General features: G+C 43.0%; 1 protein-coding gene across 1 annotated transcript in view; it reads right to left on the bottom strand.

The window, feature by feature from the left end:
- Window positions 1–24,512, bottom strand: part of LOC139297582 (neuronal PAS domain-containing protein 3) — a 244,485-nt gene that overhangs the window by 39,048 nt on the left and 180,925 nt on the right. The gene's annotated exons all lie outside the window — the stretch shown is intronic.

Genomic DNA, 24,512 nt, shown 5'->3' with positions numbered 1-24,512 from the left:
TCAATGGGAATTGTTTGTCATTTCCTGCCTTCGTCTTCCATCTCTTCAGTTTCTTTCTCATTTACAACCTGTTCATCCAACTTGAACCTCTTCTTCTTCTTCAATTTCTTCCCTTCTGCTCTCCTCCTCCTCTTTCCCTCCATCTCCTCCTCCTTCTCATCTAATGTATCCTTCACTTCTCCTCCCACACCTATTACAGATGTGCTACGATGTCATCTCTTCTTGTCTACCTTTTCTCCTCCACCCCAACTGCTTGTCTCTTTTCATCCTCCTTTTCTTCACTGTTTCTTTGCCTTGCACCTCCTCTTTCATGCTATCTTCCTTCTGTTTCTACTTATCCTGCCCCCCCCCCTTCATCCAGCTTCATCCTTTCTTTCCCGCTCTTTCTCCTCCTCCTCCTCCTCCTCTAATCCATCCCTCAGCGAATCAGCAGTGGCTTTTCTTTCTCATGAAAATGGAATAAATAAGCTTGTTCTTATTAAATAAATACAGAGTCCCTTCACCTTAAAGACTCTCATTAGCGCAGATAGAAGCGGATTTGTCTTCGTTAATTGGGGATGAGACGAGGGAGCGCCGCCAAAACCACAGCGTTACGCTACACTCACGCACATACACACCACGCACAACAGTCAAGGTTACAAATACACACACACACTTTTACTTTTTGTGTACTGAACACATACAGTAAACTCATTAAGTACGCAATTTTCAACGGGATCATGTGACAGATGTGCTCTATCATTTAACATGTTTTCATTTGTAGCGTATCAAAAACATTGTGCACGTTTGTTTCCACATGCTAATCTGGTTATGTGCTGCACGAGTGTGTGTGTGTGTGTGTGTGTGTGTGTGTGTGTGCAGGTTTTTGGGGGTCCACTGGGACTAAGGGGATTACATGGGTGTAATCCCTTTAATAAGAAATCCCTTTAAGGCAATTTAGTCCCCTCATAAAGTCTCATCTGGAGCAGAAAGTGATGATTAAGAAATGAGACTGATCACTGAATCAGACACACACACACACACACACACTCACACACACACACACACACACACAGGCGCACAGACCCTGGTGCACCATGGGAGTTAGTGTTCATGTTTACACGTTACAGTGCTAATTGGATCTACATTGTTCTTCCTTGAAATAACACGCTGACTTTTAATCAATTAAAACTTGGCACAACTATTTTACATAAAGTCACTGGTGGAGCTAATTACACCGCGGGAACAAGGCGGGGACGGACTCAGACGTTCAGACAGTCACTGCAACAACACTTGAAAGAATGACCGTACAGTAGACTGGGATTACTGCAGACTACTATGTACCCGTGTGTTCAGTCCAGTGAAGACACAACTTCCAGTGAGACGAATGGCACAAGTTCCACTTGTTAGCAGAATGCTGAAAGAAGTTGAAGTTTCAGTAAAGTGTCATATCAATGGATGCGTGTAATACACCGACGATGTGTGCTGTCCTTCAGTGTAAGCACTGAATGAAGTATAAGTACTAATTTAAGTGAAAGCACTAAATGAAGTCAAAGTACTGAAAAGAGTTGAAATCGACGTGCAAGTGAGAAGTTGAGCTGGAAGCGTCAGCTGAAGTGTAATCAAAGCAAATGAACTCCTGGTTAAGATTAAGAGGTGAAAGCAGTGGAGTTGCAGAAGAAATGAGGACATGTGAGCAATAAAAGTGGTGAAATGTTGGTTGAAGTGGAGGCGGTGAAGTCGGTTCAAGAGTGAGCTCAATCTGAATGATGCTTCATAACAGAATTCAACACCAAACGCTGTTGAAAGTGAAAAAAAGTGACACAACAGAAACGCAGCCAGATGTCAGATGTAATCAGCCAATCACGTGGAAGGACACATACCAACATTTGTGCAATATGTTTACTTGGCAGATAGAGTGACTCTGATTTGTGCCAGTGTCTGTTTTTCACCAAAACGCGTGTGGAAGATGTATGGCAACCTGAGCGTTTTAATCAGCCGGGAACCTTGGCAACCACAACCACTATACATCATGTTATCCTTCCAGCCTTTTACACAGAGGTTGGCCAAGTGATTTAATACCATTATAATGTTTTTTTCCTTTCCCCAGGATCTTTTGTCTTTATGGGGCAGCAGACAGCGGCCTGAGACGAACTACAGGATACAGAGAGAGGACACAACTGAGGCTCCGGCCTTGTCAAACACTGGAACATATTCTGAAGATGTCGAAAGGACGAGTTCAAAGTTTTAAACTTCTGGATCATAGATTCCCAAATTGTGACACTTAACAGCCATAAACATTCACCTCTATCTCCTCCATCACCTCTGTGAGTCAGTGTAGTGAGAGAAATGAAAAACTGAGACTCGTGGTGAGCAAACTACTGGACGAATGAATCCAGTAATCTATTACTTTCAGTCAACATTGGTCAATAAGTGTTCGGGCAAAGTTTAGCTTCAAATTCTTGTCCTAACAAGCCGCTGCTGGTTGCTGGTGGAGGAACTAATGCAAGTAGTAATACTGCAACATAAAAGTACTCAAATACTTTCAGAGTGTTATATTATTTTACATTAATTTATATATTACAATTTATACAATTTATACGTTATAATTACTGATGTACATGTAAGCAGCATTTCAATGGGCACCAGTTTACTCGTCGAGTCCTGTGAAAAGAGTTGCTGAACGTCTTCTGTGTCTCTGGAGGAGAAAATAACCCTGGTGATGTCATAGTGATGTCATCAGGAGACGACAGAAAACAAGTAGAACGGAAGCATAAAGTAGCTTTCAATGAAAACCCTCCAGTAAACAGCTGACGCGTGTGTTCAGCGTTCGCTTTACCGACACGACAAGCGGCTCAAACAACTGACGGGAGAACAGCAGCGAGAACAATGAAATCTGCAGCTGACGACCTCCGTGCAGAAAACTCAACAGTCCCGTCAGGTTCACTTTGAGTTTTGACGTTGTTTGTCTGTTTGGAGTCTTCAGATAAAACTTATTAAAACACAACAGAGGCGCTGGTTTTATCGCTTCACTCAAGGACATCAAGTGACAGAAGACAATGAGAACGACGGTGATAACCGAGTCCAGACCGGAGGGAGGGAGTGTGTGTTGTGGATGTGACTAAATGTTGAGTGTGTTTATATCCGTCCTTCCTCTCTTGTCAGGCTCTTCTCCATATTTTAGGACGTGTGTGTGTGTGTGTGTGTGTGATTGAGGAGGCTGCTGTCAGATGTAATTACTGCAGTGTTAATGTGTTACATCACTGCTACTGTTCAGCTGTGTGAAACCTTTATTTAAAACAGAACAGTCGACAGTCGAAAGTCATTCTACTCTACGGCAATTAAATGCAGTTGTTGCTGTTCACCAACATCTGGGCCTCGTGTAGCAGACAGGTGGAAGTGGGAATTTTTCATATAGCTCTTCTTCTGTCTCAGCTCTTCTTCTGTCTCAGCTCTTCACACTGTTTTGTTCAGTTGAAACTGAGCCCTCATAAACACTGTGAATAACCACATATGTGTTATTGCATCACGATTGCTTCTGTGGATTTCACCGTCTTTCACTGAGCTTTTCTTTCTCTTCGTTTGCTAAAAGACAAGAAATGAACGTACAGCACACGACAGGTTACTGAGTCGCTCGCTCAGCCTGCTGATGCAGTGCATTATGTTCAGCTCGAGGACTCTGCGGTAAAGATTTGTTCACGTGCACCTCTACAGGTCAACAGTTTTTACAGTCTGCGTCTCTCCCACATTATATAAACCTCCTGCTCAGAACATGTGAACTAAAAACAGAAACCTCTTCTGTCTCGTTGTGACGCGAGCGACTAAGTCTGAAAACTGAAGCGTTGAATTCCCATTAATCAGCTTCTCACTCTCTGGATCACACTTTAATTAATATGGAAACATTTTACAGCCACACACACACACACACACAAACAACAGATGAAAAATTCCCCTCACACACACACACACACACACACACACACACACACACCTCAAAACAGTAAAAAACCTCCGTGTGACTTTGCAAAGTACTAATCAAATAAATTGATGTTGGCTCGCAGGGTTCAGAATTAATTACAGCATTAAACATTAGCTAAGTGGGGTAATATTCCAAGTTTGATAGTGCATAATTACTCTGCTGTTAATGATTCATGGGGCGTCGGCCTCCGTTAGAGGAGCGAGGAGAAACGACGGACACGAGCAAAATAACTCTGCAGAGTAACATCATTTCCTTTTTAAATGATGAACCAGAGAAACCTTTCAGATCCTGATATCTTCATTTTCTTCACTTGAAGGTTGTGTTTTTTAGAAAATGGTAAATAAGCTGCAGTGCTCTCAAATGTCTTAATTTAATACAGAAAATAATATCACAGGCAAGCTCAGTAGGTGGACTTTGAGTGGAAAGTTGTTAAACTACTTCTCACAAGGACTGAAATACTACTTACACTATGAAATCTACTTTACATAACATTAAGTATAAAAAAACAAAACAAAAAACTTGTACTGAGACACAAAAAACGTGTATTTGTAATTTTGTAATTTGTACTTAAATTGAAATCAGGTGGAGGGCAATATTTCAGAGAATGTTCCAGATTATTTTCCTTTATTTTCTTACACAGAAAGTTAAGAAAAGTGCTTTTTAGTCAGTTTGTTGTGCAGTGGTGCCTTCAGGTGCTGTGGGAACCTTGAAACTCGAACAGCCTTATTTTCAAATTCACAATCAGGTGAACACTGTCACAAATGAATCCCTCATAAAACACAACATGGTTTTATGAATGTCTCTTAATCTGAATTTCAGCCATCAGTGTGTATTTGTACACTATGTGTGTATTCTTGTGTTAGTGTGTACGAGTGTACTGCACAAGTGTATAATGTTGATACAGTATGTTAATGAATGTGTCTGTGAACACACACAGCAAGTGTGTGTGTGTGTGTGAGGATAAAGCTAGTCTCCAGTTGACAGGACTAGTGTGTTATCAGTCAGATGAATGAGGATGAATCTCTATTGTCAGTAGCATGAACACACACACACACACACACACACACACACACACATATATACACTGCCCATATCCAGGACACTCTCCTTGTCAACAGCTCAGAGGATGACAAATGAACGGTCCATTATGAACTGTTTGCCACAGTGTGTGTGTGTGTGTGTGTGTGTGTCAGCAGAGCCCTGATAGATGGTGATTTATTAGGCAAAACAAAACACAAAACACTGAAAGCAATCACATCATCTGGACGAGAGAGAGAGAGAGAGAGAGAGAGAGAGAGAGAGAGAGAGAGAGAGAGAGGGGGGAGCAGACATGAAAGATGAACTAATACATCATTTAGATTGTTAATTTATTTTATGCTTTGAATGTTTAAATGTGTTTAATTCACCGTCCGTGTGCTGGTGGACATGATGATTTTGGCTTTTATGTGACGTGAACGCCGACATCTTAAACACCAGCAGAGGACAATCAACGCTTGGTAGTCGGAGACATTTTGAACTTAGTCCAGGACATCGGGCAGGTTGAAGCCGCGACGACACACGTCATTACAGACGCATGCCGTGTGTGTGTGTCGGCCGAATCCACCTGACGACCTGCATGCTGGAAATTGACCGAAATGACCGGCCCATATCCACGAGTTTCACGCACACGCACAATCCAAAATGTATTACCACACGGACTGTATGTGCTGTCAACACGTGTGTGGACACATGAACAAAACTGTGTGTGTGTGTGTGTGCGTGTGTGTGTGTGTGTGTGTGTGAGGGTGTGAGGGTGTGTGTGTGTTTGTGTGTGTGTGTGTGTGTGTGTGTGAGAGAGAGAGTAAGGGGATAAACATGCCTTTTCAAATCTATCATAAATCACTGGACACTGAAGAGCTTCTGAGTGTGTGTGTGTGTGTGTGTGTGTGTGTGTGTGTGGTTTTAACCCCCTGAGAGACACAGAAAGTAAGAGATCCTTCACCGAGATCAATATACACACACACACACACACACACACACACACACACACACACACACACACACACACACACACACACACACACCTTCTGTCTCAGAGTCCCAAATCACTAAAGCTGCTTCAACTTGCTGACTTGTTAAAGCGAAATCTAACACACACACACATGACACCATGGTGGTGTGTGTGTTTTGTCGTTCATCATATTTCACTTTTTTGCACAACTGATCCCTCCCTCACCCCCCTCTCTCTAAGGAGTGAGGTTGTGGAGTGATGAGTGTAGGTGAGGTGCATTCTGGGTACTTTACGGACTTACAGGACAAACATACGCACGCACACACACACACACACACACACACACACACTAAGGTTGAAACACCAAATCACAAACTTAAGCCTGTGGAGAGGGTGGGACAGGTATGTTTTTAACACACACACACACACACACACACACACACACACACACACACACACACTCAGGCTTAAATCAGTCTGCTGGGCTTCATGTCAGCCTGTTGGTTCAGCGGAAATTTACAGCCAGACCGCAAACAGGGCTTTCCAGGGCCAGATGCAGGGGCTCAGTGGACGCACACACACACACACACACACACACACACACACACACACACACAAAATCTATACACACACAGAAAAACACAAAACAACACTCAAATATTTGGTTTGATCTGTCGGATGTGTTGCATTTATCAGCGCTTTTGTCTTTGGTTTCAGTTTGTGTTTATGTATTTTGTCCACAACAGGCCACTGTAGCCTGCACCGGAGACCAGGTGGCATATTACAGTTCCTGCTGGTCACCACTAGAGGGCAATAAGTCCAATGACATGCATTACTTTGTCTCCTTTTGCCGTTAATGAAACTCTGCACTTTTTGTAGATGTTTCAAATTAAAATCCAGCCAGAAAAAAAAATATTTATGTCGATTATGTCGTTTTAGCTGCTGGAAGACTTTTAATATGAAACATCTGCACAGGAATTGTTGAGGAGTTTCATCAACTGCTTTACAGCTATCGAAAAACATTAAAGTAAGAGCGACTATAAATAATTAATGAAGGAAATACCGAGTGGTGAGTATGTTGTGAACAGTAAAGCTAGCTAGCATAATCGTGAGCTTGTTTTAAGCTAAACCACTGCAGAAAAACAAAATTATTACTTACTAATAAGATAAATGGTGCTCGAGGCTGTGCGACGCAGGGACCACAGGGACTACAGGGACCACAGGGACTACAGGGACCACAGGGTTAACTGGTGAACCACTGTAGCTGGCGGGCAAATAGCTAACATGCTAGCACTAGTCAGTCACAACAGCTTCATAGCTTCTGTGCTGTTTAGAAATGATTGCACATCATTTCATTCAATAAAGATTTATTGAAGAAGGGGAAATGTCTCTCCAAGCTAGCTAGCTTGTTAGCCGGGTCTCTAATGGGACAATAAAAAGTTGAGGTGACGACAGCAGCTGTGCAGAGGTATGAAAAGAATACACACAACCTCTCAGGCTACCTCCGAAACAGGTTTGATGCCTCGTTGGACTCCGGTCGACAGCTAACATTCGTATTTCATACTGAGAGCAACTAAAATGTCTGGTGGTGATTTATTTATTTTTCTAAATGATCCAGACACATGGAGCGTGATGAGCGGGGAAATAAACTCACACCCCCCATCATGGACGTACTACACATATAGATTTAGTCAACCGGCTGATGTGTTTGTCTGCTCCCTGTCCCCCTTTCTGTTTTTATCTGTTTTATCAGTCCTCTCTCTCTCTCTCTCTCTCTCTCTCTCTCTCTCTCATTCACAAATCCACTGAGTGCTCTAAACACCCGAAAATCTCTCCTCTGTTCTCCCCAAATCTCACAACAATGGCGGTCTTTGAACGTTTAGAGCGAGGGCTCCAGACACTGATAAGCCCAGTGTCGAACGTCCAAACGCCAGGGCCAATCCCTGCCTCCCAGTGCATTATGGGACTGCGATAAGGACACAATGGAAGAGCACTTTTATCGTGTTTCTCATGCTAATACGTCCACTGCTGCTTATTCCTTTTATTGAGAAGATTTCATTTGTTTAGTGTGTTAATGACTCATACAGAGCTTCAGGTGTGTGTGTGTGTGTGTGTGTGTGTGTGTGTGTGTGTGTGTGTGTGTGTGTGTGTGTACATGCTCGAGGCTAAATCTCATCCATCAGGCAGAAAGGTCCTTGGGGCAAAAAGGAACACACACACACACACACACACACACACACACACACACACACAGCCTTGAGGTTATACTATGTGTGTGTGTGTGTGTGTGTGAATCTTCAGGCCTGATGCATGTGGATAACAGGCACCTAAATGTGTGTGTGGTTCTCCAAAAAATGACATATATGTTGTGCAGGAAACATGAGGAGGAAATGCTTGCTGTATATTAAAGGTGTCACGTATCATTAACAGTTTTAGCCACGTTAGCACACATTCATGTTCACTTCAGGATGAACTGTAATAACTTTGATCCTCTGACTTTTCATCAGGTCAACATCTGCAATCCTGTGTTTTATGCTGCAAAACTAGTGACATTCACGTCAGCCTCAGTTGTTCTGAGTTTATCAAATGTTGCATGCTAACACCCAAAACTAACATGATGACACACACACACACACACACACATTACAGGCCTTTTATCTTCCTCCTCCAAAGAAACTATGATCTTTCAAACTCGTCAGAATTTCAATATTTAAATGTTATGCCGTTGTTAGCTAATTGCAGCACTAATACAAACACAGCATATGCAGATGATGTTGCTCAGTGTGTGATGACGGACTGATGAAAGTAGTGAGGAAGGATGCAGCACTGACAGACTGCACCAGCCAACAATAGCCTGTGAATTTATATTATTATCTTATTATGATGAATCACATCACATCCTCGCGGCCTGGCGGCGAATGCTGCGTGACCCAGGGCTGGTCTGCGGCCCCCGGGTCGGGAGCCACTGACCCTTTTTGGGGTTTCTGTCATTGTCAGTAATTTTATATCATATTTGCACGGGACGCTTCAATGCATCACTATATTTTGTGGTCGTAAAGTGTGAACTTGAATTTGAAAGAATGGATGAAAAAGAGAAGAGGATGAGAGAAGTAGAGAGTGAAAGGAACAGGGGGGGGAGAGGAGGGAGAGAGGGGAGACGGCTCTCTCTCCACTAAACACTAATATATGAGCCTGCAGCCATAATAAAAGTATATTTATTATAAATATCCTCCATTCATTTTTCCAGCAGCGTTTACAGCCGGCAGTAAGCAGCCATTTTAATACGGCAGCTCCACTCCGAACGCTCCTCAGCTGAAGGACCTCGTTCACACCGAGGGAGGGTGTTGATTTCAAGTGTGTCTGCTGAGGAGGCAAATAAACATCATCTTTGTTGTTTTATCGTCCTCTAATACAGTCCTGTCTTCAGCACCTCCTCACTCTTCTATATTAAAGACAACTTTGGACAAGATGGATTCTCCAAAAACATCTTTCTACTGGACCGAATGTCATCAATGTACAGCTCTGTGGTTCTTCTTTATTGTATTTTTTGATGAAGTTGTGGTCATGTGAACAGAAGAAATTACAAAATAAAGGTGTATTGCTAAATAACAGTCTCAAAAGAAGGACTTAAAGCTGTCTTCAGTTGGGGTAAATAACTATTTATGGTGTTGATAAAAGGTAGTCCAGGTAGTAATTATACAATGATTCACACAGTCTGAACTGCTGGAAGGCTTTTAATGTGAAAGAGACAGCAGCAGCAACAACTAATCAAACAGGAGCATCAGATGAGGAAACAGGAAGGCATTTTACAGCCCGCAAATATCAAATATAAAACAGGAGAAGTTATAAAATAAAAGCATGTCTCATAATAGCCTGCATGGTTAGATAAAGCAGGATGTACGGTGTGTTTGGGCCTCAAGGTGTAAAGTTTCCAGGTAAATCTGTCAGACTGAGGCATCACAGAGAGCTGCGGTGATATCTGATGAGTGAAAAATCAAAGAGGAAGATCTGAGTGAGCAGCCGACGACGCGCAGAAGAAGAGGTGTTGTAATGGACTGCAGATGAATCAATATTAATTCAACATCAGACACACTGATTAAAAAACACAAGACTGACAACTTTCACACTGCAGCAGACAGTGTGTGTGTGTGTGTGTGTGTGTGTGTGTGTGTGTGTGTGTGTGTGTGTGAGAGTGTGTGTGTGAGAGAGTGTGTGTGTGTGTGTGTGAGAGAGAGTGTGTGTGTCTGTGTGTGTGTGTGTGTGTGTGTGTGTGTGTACACGTCAAATAACTCATTAAAACATCTCCAGCATCAAAGATGAGAGAAGTCAGAACATCATCACACATAGTGAACAACAACGCCCAGTGTGTGTGTGTGTGAGTGTGTGTGTGTGTGTGTGTGTGTGTGTGTGTGAGAGTGTGTGTGTGTGTGTGTGAGAGTGTGTGTGTGAGAGAGTGTGTGTGTGTGTGTGTGTGAGAGTGTGTGTGTGTGTGTGTGTGTGTGTGTGTGTGAGAGTGTGTGTGTGTGTGTGTGAGAGTGTGTGTGTGAGAGAGTGTGTGTGTGTGTGTGTGAGAGAGAGTGTGTGTGTCTGTGTGTGTGTGTGTGTGTGAGAGAGTGTGTGTGTGTGTGTGTGTGTGTGTCTGTGTGTGTGTGTGTGTGTGTGTCTGTGTGTGTGTGTGTGTGTGTGTGTGTGTCTGTGTGTGTGTGTCTGTGTCTGTGTGTGTGTGTGCAGCAGGATTCAGCTCAGTCTTTTTCGTTATTTGTCTTTAATTTTCTATAAATGGGAATGTGTGTGTTTGTCTGCTACTCACGTGTTGATACTGTTCTCTGTGGACTGTGTGTGTGTGTGTGTGTGTGTGTGTGTGTGTGTGTGTGTGTGTGTGTGTCTACAGGGCAATTAATTGAGCAGCGATTGGAATGCGTCGCTGCAGCCCGTTGTGAGCCCCTACAAGGCTTTAAATGCAGACAAACACACACAAAGACAAAAGGCACACACACACACACACACACACACACACACACACACACACAGAAATGCTAGAATACGAATACATAGAAAAACATGGAGCCATGTCACAACACACACACACACACACACACACACACATACACACACACACACACACACACACACACACACACACACACTCCCAGCGGTGTTCCCTGAGGATCTCCATGTTCAGCTGCTGTGACCTTGACAAGAACAACACAAACTGCTGCTCTCTCTCTCTCTCTCTCTCTCTCTCTCTCTCTCTCTGTCTCTCTCTCTGTCTCTCTGTCTGTCTCTCTCTCTCTCTCTCTGTCTCTCTCTCTCTCTCTCTCTCTGTCTCTCTGTGTCTCTCTCTCTGTCTCTCTGTCTGTCTCTCTCTCTCTCTCTCTGTCTCTCTCTCTCTCTCTCTCTCTCTCTCTCTCTGTCTCTCTCTCTCTTTTCCTTAACTTCCATGAATGTTTCTCTGTCTCTTGCGCTGTCTCTCCTCCTCCGTCCTCTCCACTTTCTTTATTTTGTCTCCTCTGTCTCTAGTTTCTTTTTTGCAATCTGTCTCTATGTATTTTATCTTTCCTCCCCGTCTTTCTGTCTTTACCACAGTATCTGTCTCGTCCTCCTTTAACTAACCCCGTGACAGTGTTGGACATGACTTAACTATTCTTACGGGGGATTTATAGTTGTGTGGTAAGTAGTTAATCACCATAATGTGATTGGGGTACTTCTGATGCTGGTTCTGACACCGCTGACACAGTCATTTCTACTGATTAAATGACTTTGTGTAACCTTTGAAACTGTGTGTCTCTCTCTGTATGATGTCCTTCAGGTCAGAGTAAAGGTCATGAGGTCGTAGCAGGAATATGACCAGCACATGTCATGTTAGCCCGGTCAGATCTGACTGTGTATGTCCTTATAGACCAAAACAAACTGAGCTGACATCCTCCTGTTTGGGGAATAAGGAATAAAGTACTTCTACTGCGCATGTACTCAGTACATTTAGAGGTCCGGCCCTGTGTACCAAGGCAACATAACCACAACCTGTAGAGGAAGGACTACTCTTAATAAATGGTAGTTAATTAAAACATTTAAAAAAGATTTAAGAAATCTCCAGAAAGCTGAAGACAACAACTTGTTTTCAACAGACTTGACTTTTGACTCGGAGACGTGAGAGTCGACACGTTCCTCCTGCAGCTGTCAGTCAAAGCTGGTTTGAAATGAGAGAGAAATACGTCTGGCCACAACTGAACAAACAAATCTGCTGAGCTTAATGTTACCAAACTAACCACCAGCCATATAAAGGACAGCATCACAGCCTTAAACAGAGTTAGTAACCCACTGAGTTTAGCCTTACTTCCCCTCTGCTCTTGCTGTAGCTGTAAGCGCTAGCTGCCGTTCACAACTACAAGCCCCACCACTTGACTCAGACAGTAGATTCAGTGCTTTTAGCTTGTTAGCCTGCCGCCTGCAGAGTGTGGCGAGCTGCTGCAGGTTAAGAGACACCTTTTACTGCCTGTTAGTGTTTCTCATATTGACTTTAACATAATATAATGTTGTATTTCTGCTAGCGTCGTGATACAACGGCAGCCACAGACAGGAAGTCAGACAGTATTAAGAGACAGACTGACATGCTGTTGGTTTGGGTTGATGATCAGAATAATATAAAGTATCAACAGATGTGTTTGTCTTTCTTTTACATTGATGTATTTTTAATATACAATCCAAAAGATAAAAATAAATATATTAAACTGGCTAAACTCTGAAGTACATCATCATCATCATCATCATCAAGCTCACCACAGCCTGTCCTCCTTCATGAGGAGAAGCTGAAGCGGAGATAGCCGCCGCTCAGTATCTGCAAAACAAGCGGGAGCGGCTGCTGCCGTCGCCTTTTGGCTGCGTGTGATTATGTATGAGTTGTCTATTAGATAGGGATTTAGGGAACATGAGCTATACTGTATATCTGGATATGATCTGAGGACAATCTGTGGGCTTCAAACAGAGAGGGAGACGCCGGCTGACGGAGAGGCTTCACTATCTGAAATGACTGTTTGTTTTCAATTTCACATTCCAGCTGATTTCCTCTGGATCGGGGCACAGAGAGGTTATTACCGACGCAGACGAGCCTGCAGGACCGGTGTGTGTGTGTGTGTGTGTGTTTTATGTACCACATCACTGAAACTACGTGTGTGTGTACGTTTGGAAACATACAGCATGTATGGAGAGAAATGTGCTCTGTGTTAGTGTTCAGTGTGTATCTGTATCTGTGCTGCGCCCCAAAATATATCAGAGGTATTCTTGATTTAGTGTTGCTGTGGAGTCCCATTTAAAAAAAACATTCACAATGGAAGCAGCAGAGGCCGAGGTGTTCGGACTCTTAGCTCCGACGCTGAGACCCTGCCAGCAAACTTAAAGTTCTGAGTCTGTTCACACAATCAGAAATGCAGCCGTTTCATTTCATGGAGGTCTACTGGAACCAGGAAGTCACAGTGAAAATGTTTGTTAATTATTGCTTTGAGCAATAATGAAACGTGTTCGGTGCTGTGTTCATCACAGGAGAGACCACCTCTCCACTCTAAAGCTGAGTGAAACTGTAAAAAACAAAGGTGTGTGTGCATTACTGTATGTCTTAGTGCATGTGTTGTGTGTGTGTTGTGTGTGTGTGTGTGTGTGTGTGTACAAAGAGCAAGTGTGTGCGCTGTATTTGACGCTGTCTGTGTTTTGTGTGTATTTGAGCCTGAATGTGTTTATGGATGTTGTGTATGACTGTGTTTGTATATGTGAAGCCGTGTGTGTGTGTGTGTGTGTGTGTGTGTGTGTGTGTGTGTCTCCCTATCAGTTAGACAAGTCATTATTCTTGGCTGACAGCGCTCAGCTCCCGCTCCTCTGCCAGGTAATGAATTCTCCTCCAGATAAAGAAAATAAAAATCATCTTTAATTTCTCCGCCTCGCTGTTGTGTAAACTCTGATTCTTTCCGCCCGGGTGCGTTGGATTCGCAGCCCCGCCGCACCCTGCCTGCCTGCCGCCTCGCTCAGCCGGCCTACAGGCGGAGAGAGATGATGACGGTGAGGCAGACGCTCGGCTGCGGATGAAAGAACAGACGTGAAATATGATGGATAAATGGTGTGTGTGTGTGTGTGTGTGTGTGTGTGTGTGTGTGTGTGTGTGTGTGTGTGTGTGTGTGCACACTGTTCCCGACTTGAATATAGACACAAACACATATCGGAGGATTACGGAGACCAAGCAAACAGTTATTCACACAACAGATGGACTGTAGTTTGGATGGAAACTGTGAGAAGCGTCAGATGTGGACGTAATTGCTGCTTCAATAAAGGAAAGAAAGACAAAGTTACTTTTTGTTCTGATAAAAACACGAATGAAACTGAAGTTAATTCTCTGTTGTATCTCACGTTGGATTCAAAGAACCAAACAAAGGGTACGTTCACTGCTCGGCCTTCAAAGTAAAAGTTCTCTCACTATGATGCTTAAGACGTTTGATTTGTTCACTTAAATGGATCCTGGTCTCGTGTCGTCCACATCACCCCCGTCTCCTAAAAATGACATTTATACACGTCTGCGTCAGATTACAGTTTTCAGCAACATGTTGATGTTTGATTGTTGATACTGAACGTATCTGCAAGATATTTCAGTTGTTCTACAAAACCCACCACTAACAACTAAAGCATGATGTTTCTGTAGAGACACTGCCGCAGGTTACAGAAGGATAACGTCTCTGTGTGAGACCCAGAAAATAATATGTAACTGCAGTTTTTGTTAAAATGTGTAAAAGTCATTCGCCCTCCATCCACCTCGACAGCCTCACTACGACTCCAGAACATCACTCCTCCTCAACAGCAGGGAAAGTAATCCTACGTTTCCTTGTAAATATATTATAGTAGTATATGAACATAATTACTAGGGGACAGGGTGGGTAATTAAAACTATAATGATGTTTACACTTTGTTGATTTGCATAATTTGAGAAGGTGTTTGCGTGTAGAGAACAGAAGAGGAACAAGAACGGAACCTTGAGGAACGCCACGCTGTTAAAACTAGAGACAACGAAGTGATGATGGATAAGTTGTATGACACACACACACACACACACACACTCTCACACACACACACGTCTCTCTGGATGTTGTAACTTGTCAACTGTTTAACTTGACATTTACTTTTAAAAACAAACACATGTATTTGTGGGGTCTTTCTAGTAGTTGGTAATCATGTAGAAAGGGAATTTACATAACAAAACTTTTCTTCCAATTTTTGCATATTATGTAAAAACTCTTTCAGATTAAGATGATGACTTCCAGAACTTTTCATTACATTTTGTTTTTTTGGACCAATTCAAGTCCAACAAAGAGCACGAGGGAAAGAAGAGGATGAGCTGCTCTGGAGGAGAATAATACAATAATATACTACGTTAACTGTTTCAAAGAAAGAAAACGTATTGTTAATATCGTGTGTTTCTTTAGAGAGAAACACATTAGAGATTGTTTGGGACTGACTCCTCTTCACAGACGGAAGAAGCTTAGTGACCCTGAACCAGTTTCCTTCTGCTGACCAAACCCTGTACGACAATAATAATAATGATAATAATAAGAGTCCGAGTGAGATGTCTGTCTCTGTTGGTTCTGTCTGTAGCAGCAGGAAGCAGCTGCTGGAGAGAAACTGTCAACAGGTTCTGTCTGCCCGCCTGTCTGACTGCCTGCCTGTCTGTCTGTCTGCCTGCCTGTCTCATCACCTGAGACGTCCACTGATTTGCAGTAATTGCAGAGAAGTTTCTCTTTGGTGATTTTAATTCGAACCTCTGGCACAAATGACCTCCACACCTGCAGACGGGTCGTCTGATAACACTAATCCTGCACCAGTCGAACTCCTGAGCTGTAATTTACTTTTCTTCTTCTTCTTCTTCTTCTTCTTCTTTGAGATGTGAGCTTTCTGTCTGCTTCCTGTCAGGAAGAATACGTCTTAGGAGGAAAGTTTTGTGAGTTCAGCTTTCCTGAAGAGGAACTTGGCTGATCTCAGTTTCATCATCAGAATCTGCTTCAGGGAGCAGAAGAAGCTGCAGTTCATTAATGTCACGAATCCACAAAGAGATTTGATCTTTCTAACCCTTTAGTTGTTTCTCTGTCAGTAACTTACTGTAACACTAACTACCAACTACTCTGACTGAGATTTATGTTGTGAAACAATGAAAAGATGTTTTATTTCTTCCTTCGTTTGAGCCACAGAGGGACCTGAATGCTGCGAGTTGAGTGATTAATCTATTTGCTTTTTTATTGGTTACTCATTAATAACACTCACCTGTCTCACAATCTCACACCTGCTCATTCGTTTAGGACAGGAAGTGAACACCTGCGTTACAGATGAGTGAATCCACACAGTGAATGTCGTTCATGAAGTGAGTAGAAATAACCGGCGAGGTGCAGGATTCTTTTCTCTGCTGCCACACAGACGTCATGAGATATAAACACTGAATGAAATGAAACTGAACTGAATCACGAGATAGTGATCGAGACCAAATGAAAGACAAAGGCTGAGAAGTAGAGAGCGGCTTCTGAAGGACAGAAAGACGTCAGAGAAGGAAGAGTATGGAGGAGGAGGGCGGATGGAAAAACAGGGACTACCGAGGGAAACGGAGACAGAGGAAGTTATTTAATGGAATGAAAGGAGCGACCGTGGAGAGAGGAGGGGGAGGAGGTGACGGGGTCGCTAACAGGAAGTGTGGTGCATGCTGGGACAGCTGGCTGTATGGAGGACCTGCTGCCCTCCATCATGCAGCAGACATCGCACAACGTTGTGATGTGTTCAGGGCCCGTTTGAAAAGTTTCAGCTCCTATTTCAGGACGAGAACCAATCAGATTCCTGTTTGCTCTTTAATTTAGTTTCTTAGCTGGTTATTCTACAGCTGAGTGTGTGTGTGTGTGTGTGTGTGTGTGTGTGTGTGTGTGTGTGTGTGTGTGTGTGTGTGTGTGTGCGCGTGTGTGTGTGACATTTCAAGAGAGAGACCTACACCTCTTTCTTATTCTGCTTGTTTGTGTGTGTACTGTTTTCTGTATACGTACCTGCACCATTACAGTACAGAGTGTGTGTGTGTGTGTGTGTGCGTGTGTGCGTGTGTGTGTGTGTGTGTGTGTGCGTGTGTGTGTGTGTGCGTGTGTGCGTGTGTGTGTGTGTGTGCGTGTGTGTGTGTGTGTGTGTGTGGTCATTGAGAAACATGAGCTGTTTCACTCCTCCTGTCTCTGCCCATGTGTTCCATTAAAAACACTATCGATCCATCCACACACACACACACACACACACACACACACACACACACACACACACACACACACACACACACACACAGTGAAAGGCTGTGATAATCAGAGGCAGAGTTAATATGTCGCTCAGTTTTCAGTGACAGAAAAGAAAAGGTTGGAGACTCAGCTGACATTTATTCTTTAGTTATGAAGCACTCGCTACACCTGTCTTTCTGTCAGTCTGTCTGTCTGTCTGTTTACCTGTCTGTCTGTCTATTTACCTGTCCGTCTTTCTCTGTCTTTCAAATGTTTTGATTGTTTTGATTTTTGCATACATTTTGTTTTGAAAATTCCCTCCTTCCTGTTTTCAGTCTATTCCTCATTTTCCATTGTTAGCTAAATGACTAATAACCGATGACATGTAATATGAGTTATATATACCAGTTAGATACAAACCGTTATTTAACTATATACAGACCAATCAATCAATTTCATTTATGGAGCACAAAATCCCAAATGTCCCTCGAAGTCTTTAACAACATACGACGAAAAACACTTAATCAGCAAATAAAGAAACTTCAGGAAGAGCAACAGAGGACGAACTGACATGTAATAGTTCAATTACAATATGGAAAATCACAATCAGGACAATATATATATATATATATATATAAATATATATATATATATATATAAACTATATTTGCCAGAAACATCTGTGCTTCAATGTTCATAATCGTCTTAATACGTTCAAACTTTTATTTATTTATTGTACAATTGAAATGAATATATTTAAATGTACTGATTTAAATACGCTCCTGTACATTAAATAATGGCAATACCAAAATATTTATTTTACACTATTAAATACTTTTTAATATTTGTCCATGAAAACATTTTAAATGTAGGAATTTACATTTTTTCTTCTTTGTTTTGTAAATCTTCAGACAAGAAAGTAAAGTGAACGCAGGTGAAGTTTGGGTTTGAGCAAAGGTGAAAAGTATTCTGGGAAATGTAGGAAATGAGTGAAATAGGAGAAAATGAGACTGAAGGGGAAAAAAGACGCCACTGAATAAATAAAAGGAGGAGAAAGCAACAAGAAAACAAGAACATTTGATGTGTCAGGTGTTTTTATGAGAGACGAAACCAAACGAATCATCTTTCATTAAACTTTTATCAGCTGTTCAGACGCAGAGCGAGTGAGCCGCAGCTCTAATGACAAAGCAGCTAAATAACAATTACAATTAAACAGCGTTATCACAAGCTAATAACGAGTCCGCCCGAAAAAACCACAGACGACACATTCAGCTAATCTCCCTCTGATGGTGGATTCATTATAGATAGACGTGAACCGTAATGACATTTATGATTTAAATATGACCCGCTCTGCGACTCGGAATAAAAATGAGCTGTTTTATCGTGTGTACCTGCGGCGCCGACACACCAAAGTTTCAGAGGAAACGGCTCAAAAAAAAAAAAAACCTCCAACACTAAATTTCAAAAAGTTAATTTACTTGCAAAAATTGGATTTTTAAATCATCTGCATGTTATAAATGACAGGGAAACATAAGAAGTAATCAAATTGAATTAGCATGTAAGCAGCGCAGTTAACCAGCGAACTGCCAGAACGTCAGCAATAAAACTAAATCACATTTCAGGTTTGAATGTTGTGGTGGTCGAACTTCAAATGTCCTTTTTTTTTTTTTCCTGTAAATTGATTCTTGGATCTTTGAAATATTTTAAATGCTCACTGGATAATAAATATAGATGGCGGTCAAGTTGAAACCTGACAGTGAAAATATGTCTTTATTTAGTTTTGATTGATTAAAGAACTCACTAAAGTGAAGCACAGCTTTCACTTAAGAATTTCCATTTTGGGGGAAATATTTGACTTCCTGTCTGATAGTTGGAGCTGCTGGTTGCAATAACAACATATTTACAACATGGTGCACAAAATACGGACTAGTTGCAAAGGAAGGAGTAACCTGAGAACTGATGTATCACCTGAATAACTCGACAGTAACGTCTTCAAACTATAAAACCCAGAAGAAGAAGAAGAAGAATCAGAGGACACATGAAGAGAAACGTTTCCAGCTGCTGCTCGTCTATAAAACTCTCAGAAATATATCTCTGACTGCGTCTTACCCTCGCAGCTTCTCGGGTCATCGGCTGCTAACTGCTCCCAGAGTGCAAACTACGCATGGAGACGCAGCATTAAGTTACTCAACAAACATCCAGGAAACAGGAGCCTTTGAGCACCTTCATTATCCTCTTTACACTTACATACATCACACGAATATCATTACAGATCTTTATTTCTCTGTTTTGTGGTTGGAATCAATAAAGTTTTTACATTTTAATTCACATTTTAATACTTTCTGCTGCATTTCCTTTTTAATGCATCATCTAACGCACTTTGAATTACCTTTGTGCATGAAATGTGATGTATCTATCCTCTTTGCTCTTTGCACATATGACATGAAACACATACACACTCACACTACACAACAGAGCTTTAAAACAGAGCCGTGTGCACAAATCCTTCGCTATAATCGCCTATCAATTTATCTGTTTTCTGCATTTAAGGAGCAGGTACTTTCATCACAATCCATAGGGGCTACAGAGCGCACACACACACACACACACACACACACACACACACACACACACACACACACTCTCTAAGCCAGTGGTGGTCACATCCAGTTATGCTGACATGGCCTAGCATCTGCTCGGCGGCTCCAGAATGACACCGATTTGCACTTAAATGAGTGGATTTAAGTGGCGCGCCGCCATTACCACTCGGCCATATGTGATCCCAATGTCTTTATCCTGCATTACACTGAGGAGGATGAGAGGGAGATGAGAGAGGGAGGGGGGAGGAGGGGGGAGAAGAAAGGAGGAATGACAAGAGACAGGGCGGAGGGGGCGAGCGAGATTAGGACAGACAGAGAGCAGAGAGAGAGAGAGAGAGATAGTGGGGAAAAAAGAGGCATGAAGAGAAAGAAATGGATCTGTAATGAGAGAGAGATGAAAGTGAGGAGGACAGAAAGATTCCACGATGAGAGGACAGAGGAGAGAGACGAGAGGCAGACGCTTTGACAGAGACGAAACGCTGAAGAGCAGCAGCTATTAAACAAACAGCAGCAGGGTCATTACCGGCTCTGGTCCAGTTCTGGGTCACGGTCCTGGATTATCAGTCAGGAGGCAGAAAATACAAAGTCATCATGACTTGAAGGTGAGAGGGACGACAACATGGACGGACAAACTGACAAAAACAACATGATTGAGTAAACGTGTTCCTCTCTCAGAGACTTTACACTACATGTTCATTTAAAAAGAACTGAAGTTGAAGACAAGGCAGCGTTCAGTTCAGTTAAAGATCCGCTCGAGTTCTTCCTCAATTTGAGATCCCAACCCACATGTTACCTCCAGTCAGTCCACCAGTCAGTCCACCAGTCAGTCCACCAGTCAGTCCACCACAGCTGGCTCCAACAGCTGGATTACTCAGTCTGGCTGCTTGTAGGAGGGTTTTCTTCTGAGTGAAGAGGTTTGGTGGACGACAGGAAACTGACTGGGAAGGCAAACTGGTGCCGTGGCTAACGGCTGGACATCTTGCCTCTGGTGAACTGTGATTTGAGCTTAAAGGTGCAGATTACCTTAAACAACATCAGCCAATCATAGCCTGGTGTCAGAGGAGATCAGCTGAGACCAGGGACAGACGTCTCAGAGAAGGAAACTGATCATATGAGGTATTGATTACAGTTTTGTATCTTCAGTTTTCATCACGACTGAGGGAGAAAACAAACCTTAGTGTCAGAGCCTCCTTCACTCCCTCCTCCCTCCTCCCTCCTCCCACCCCGCCTTCCTTCCTGGCTAACCTCTGTCTGCGCCTCCTCCTTCATCTCCTCCTCCTCCTCCTCCTCATCGCAGTAGGTATCTCCCTGTCTCCTCTCCAACTTTCACTCTTCCTTTCTCCCCTCCCTTTCTACATTCCCCATCTCCTCCTTTCCTCTCTCCCTTTATCTCACCTCTTCCTCCCCATCACCCCCCCCCCCCTCCTATCTCTCATCCTTCCCAACTGTCTCCCTTTGGCTGATCTCTCCCTCCTTTTCCCTCCAGCTCATCTCTCCTCTCTCCCTCCCTCCCTTTGTATCTCCCCTCCTCCTCTCCCTGACTAATCTCCCCCCTCCCCCATCTTCTCTCCTCCTCCAGGTGTTTTGCAGGGATAAAGGATTGATGAAGCCATCAACTCTCTGCTCTTGACATTTACAAAAAACCCTCCAAGCAAACGCCCCCCCCCTCCCTCCTCTCTCTCTTTATATCTCTCTGCAGAGATACCTCACTCGTCACTCGCCGACCACATCATTAAGACCCAGTAATTAGGGCTCATTTGTAAAGCCAGTGTAAATAAAGGGCCCATAATGGTTGGGATATCACTCACACCGAGGCGTAAACTAGACGTTTGTGTGTGTGTGTGTGTGTGTGTGTGTGTGTGTGTGTGTGTGAGGGGAAATTAGGAAATTAGCCCATGTGTCATTAGAGTATAGAGTTGTGTGTGTGTGTGTGTGTGTGTGTGTGTGTGTGAGTTAGAAAAGTTGTTTGTGAAACAGAGAAAGTGTGTGTGTGATTTGTGAGAGACAGATAGAGGCAGACCTGAATTAATCACTGTGTGTGTGTGTGTGTGTGTGTGTGTGTTGGGGATGACAGGAGGCATTAGGAAATTAGCGCCTGTGTCATTAGCGAGCAAGAATGTGGTGTGTGCGGCGTGAAAAGGTCTTTAATGTGCGTCTGTCTCAGGTTTCAGATGCATTACAGGGTTCGTTTTGTGAGGGACAAATTAAAAAGAGAGAATCGTCAAAATATCCTGACTTTTAGTTCCCATTATGAGTCCGTCCCATAATGCAACTTGACAGATCTAGTTTGTCCCCGGTAAACGTCCACATCCTCAGTCTTTAAGTCTCAGGCTTTCTGCTATAAATTAGCCTCCAAAATAACCCTAATAATGTCACCACGACACCATGAGAGTTGACAAAGCTCCTCCAGAGCCACAGAAGACATTATGTCTGTATACGTCCTGCAGTGTCCCTTTGACTGCACTGCAGGTCTGAATCATGTCAGTGACTCACAGCGTCCGTCAACTGTTGATCCACACGTTTCAAAGGCCTGGAAAATATCACTGATGAAAAGTTTTGAAGCTTGCAAAGACGCGAAAAACGTCTTCTGGAACCTCTGGAACCTTCTCCAGGACCCTGAAAGCTCCCTTAAAATGAATGGGACACTTTCAGACTTTCTCAATGACCCCAAAGACACATTTGAGGATCCATGAAAACACATATTCATGGATACCTTAGAAAAATCCTCAATAAGTTCTCTAAAACTCTTAGGCGTCCTTAAAGGACCTTGGACTCTGAAACCTTGAGTCAAGGAACTCAAACCCTCTTAAATGAGTGTAGGAACCTCCTCAAGAATGTATTCATAAACACTGAAACCCCTCAAGGAGTCCTGGAATCCATTCCAACATCCTGAAACACCCAGAAGAACCTCCAGGACTCCATCAAAGAATAAACCCTCGCAAGGACCACCGGAGCCCCCTTGAAATCTTTTGAAACTACTTATGTATACCTTGAATAAAAACCCTCAACAAGTCTTGGAATCTTTTAATAATTAAGCATCCTTAAAGAACCCTACAACCTTCTCAAGGACTTCCCAAAACAAAGTGAAGCAGGAATCATTTCAAACACCCATAAAATATCTTCATGGAGACCTGGGGCAACTTCAAAGACGCCCATATCTCCCTAAAAGTTTGGGATTCCTGGAATAATGTGAAACTGAATCCTACAAATGACTTCTAGCACCTCTGGAAACCTCTCTCAACTCCCTTGGATGTATTCCTACATACCTTAAAAACACTGAAGTCCTTGAACATCTGAGACGTTCTTAAAAGACATTTGGAACCACTAACATTTGGACCCTGATACCTCCTGAAGGAGAAGGAGGGCAGGAAGTGTCTTAAAAGACCCATTAAATGCCTTCAAGGACACCTGGAACCTCCACGAGATCGACACAGAGTCCGTGAAGGAGCTGAAAAGATTTATTCAGATTTCAGGTGAAGAAGTAAGTGAACTTTCATCAGACAGCGATGCACTCGCTGCATTAAACGTGACGCGGACTGTCAGAAGGTCAGTTTCACTCTGAGCGTCGTCTGCGACTCTCACCTTCTGATCAATATGTTTTCCTATCGATCGTCCGCGCAGCCCGAATGGCAAGTGTCAATCAACCTGGGCCTGTCAATAAAAATGATTACTCGTCAATGTGTTTATTTGCATTTAATGATCTTGATTACCGTTCCCAGGGCACACACACACACACACACACACACATTACCTCTCTCCTTATTCATATTGAGGTCAGTCCCCCTTTCCCACCTCCTGCCCTCCCCCCTCCCTCCCTCCCCCTCTGCCTCCCCTCCTACTTAATAATCCAAAACGTTCAGAATAAGACAGGAAGGGGAGGGTTGACTCTCTCTTTCCTTCCTGCCCTTCCTCGTTCCATCCTCTTCTCTCCATTATATATATATATATATATATATATATATATATATATATATATATATATATATATTAAAGGGTGAGCCTCTTTCACACCTGCACCTCGTTATGTAAATGTTCTGGCAGTTTTACATGTTGGTCTCATGTCTGAACAGGCGCTCATTGAAACTCATGACGGCAATCTTACTACGTCCAATTAGTAACAGTTAGTGTCTAAATGTAATGTCCTCAGATTAACGTACATTTCATGTCTGAAAGGAGGAGGAGAGGAGGAGGTGAGGAGGAGGTGGGGAGGAGAGAGCCGAAGGGTAGTGTTTGGAGTTTATGTCAATGAGAGTCCTCACAAGTATAGAAGTGCAAATGTGTGTCAGTAGACATGTCACCTCTGATCTCCACTGAAATAAAGTCACACATCAGACACGTAAACACCATATATCACACACACACACACACACACACACACACCACACACACACACACACACACACACACACACACACACTCTGCCATGCACTTATGTACACACACAATTCTCTCTCTTCAATAAAACAAGCATCAATTTTGGACTCCGACGGCGACGCTGATCTCTTTACAGCTTCCACAGCATCAAAGTAACGGCCGGCTGTAAATCTGAACCCGAGGAAGAGGAGGAGGAGGAGGAGGGAGGAGAGGAGGAGAGGAGGAGGAGGAGGGTAAGGGGGGAAGGGAGGAGGAGGAGGGGAGAGACAAGCTCCCACACATACAAGAAAGTTGTTGACATTTTAAATGCAGCCTGTTATTTTCAA

Source organism: Enoplosus armatus, chromosome 15 (genome assembly GCF_043641665.1).
Source record: "Enoplosus armatus isolate fEnoArm2 chromosome 15, fEnoArm2.hap1, whole genome shotgun sequence".
In the NCBI taxonomy this organism is placed as follows: domain Eukaryota; kingdom Metazoa; phylum Chordata; class Actinopteri; order Centrarchiformes; family Enoplosidae; genus Enoplosus; species Enoplosus armatus.
Note: the sequence above shows the minus strand (reverse complement) of the source record. Positions and strands in the feature narration are given on the sequence as shown.